Source organism: Poecilia reticulata, linkage group LG11 (genome assembly GCF_000633615.1).
Source record: "Poecilia reticulata strain Guanapo linkage group LG11, Guppy_female_1.0+MT, whole genome shotgun sequence".
Classification (NCBI taxonomy): Eukaryota; Metazoa; Chordata; class Actinopteri; order Cyprinodontiformes; family Poeciliidae; genus Poecilia; species Poecilia reticulata.
In genome coordinates, this window is record NC_024341.1 from 27,382,520 (window position 1) to 27,383,910 (window position 1,391).

The 1,391-nt window shown below is 39.5% G+C and overlaps 1 protein-coding gene across 1 annotated transcript in view; it reads right to left on the minus strand.

Moving 5' to 3' along the window:
• Positions 1-290: 290 nt before the first annotated feature.
• Positions 291-1,391, minus strand: part of cfap69 (cilia and flagella associated protein 69) — a 16,780-nt gene continuing 15,679 nt past the window's right edge. Inside the window, exon 24 of the mRNA XM_008422907.2 lies at positions 291-856. The gene's annotated coding sequence lies outside the window, so the exon portion shown is untranslated. The remainder of the gene's footprint in view (positions 857-1,391) is intronic.

The window sequence follows — 1,391 nt, forward strand, 5'->3', positions numbered from 1 at the left end:
TTTTGATAGAAAAGGGTTAAAATCCGATGGACAAATATTCAAAACTAAATTAAAAAAGCAGAAAAATACATTAAGAATTAAGGAAAATAGATAACAGTATGACTATTTTTTGTCATTACATTGCAAACCTCAATTTTCCATTAGCATGAAGTCAAAAAATGCCTTTATTTAAAAAAATATATAAATCGATATGATTCTTTAACCAAATCTTGTTATTTTTGGGGCTCTTTGGGAGGCAGAAGTTGCTGAGTCTGGATCAATTATATTAAAAATGAAAGACAAAGCAAACAGTACAGGAATCTATTTAATATAAGTGTCAAGTGTTTAACAATATGTGGCTGATAAAGTGAGAYGACATTGTGCATAAAGTTATTTCTGCAGCTTTTTTGTCATTTATCAACAAATGACTAAAGAGGAAGAAAAAGTGACAAACATTTGTGTTAAATATAAATCAATTAATCCTTTTGCCGAACTACAAAAATAACAATTACTTCATGTAAAAKCTTCTAATTTTCTAATGAAATTAATACTGAATTAAAGGAAAAGCCYTGATCGYGTCTTTAACTCACCGCCTCATCTYACCTGCAGACAAAACTTCRCATTTTCCTTTGGACAAACTTTAGTTCTCCTTTTCCAAACACCTGAAACTCCTCAGAATCAAACACAAACCGTCTCCGACATCACCAGACATTCAGTCCCATTTCCAAAGAGCTCCTCCGTGACGTTTCTCACGGCTCGCCGCCATCTGCCTGGCGCTGTACAGAGACACTCCCATCCCCAGGGTGGCCATCGTCATGGCGACAGGCTCCATGATGCTGCTGTACGGCTGGACCCGAACCTCGCCGGACATCTGCCTCTGCAGCAGGGACGGACAGGCAGGAGGAAGATATTTTCCATGGGTCGTTTTCATCAGAGCGAAGAAGAAATGTTAATTTATGAATGTTTTCACACCAGAACGCAACATGAACAGAGACACGCGTTTGTGTTTTTATCAGATTTCTCACCCAGCCGACCTGAGATGAGCCCCACAGCCCTACATGAAATATTAATGCACCAACTTTCCGTCCCGTCATCTTCGGTCCAACGTGTCCATTAAAGATTCATTCCTTCAGGACCGAAGCTCAGTGAGGTTCAGGCCTCAACTCAGCAGATTCAGTTCTGCTTTCCCTGAAAGCTACCAGTAAATGTGATGCACATCTCCACCCTTATCCAGAACATCAGGGCTGTTTGTCCACATGGCTGGTTTTCATGTTGGTTGTTGGCTGAAGGGTTGATTGAGTCGTCAGGGTTTTGGTCAGTAGTTTGATTAATTTAGTTTGATAGTCAGATGGTTGATCAATAGCTTGGTTGTTAAGTTGGTTAACCTGGTTATTAAGTTGGTTAACTTGGTT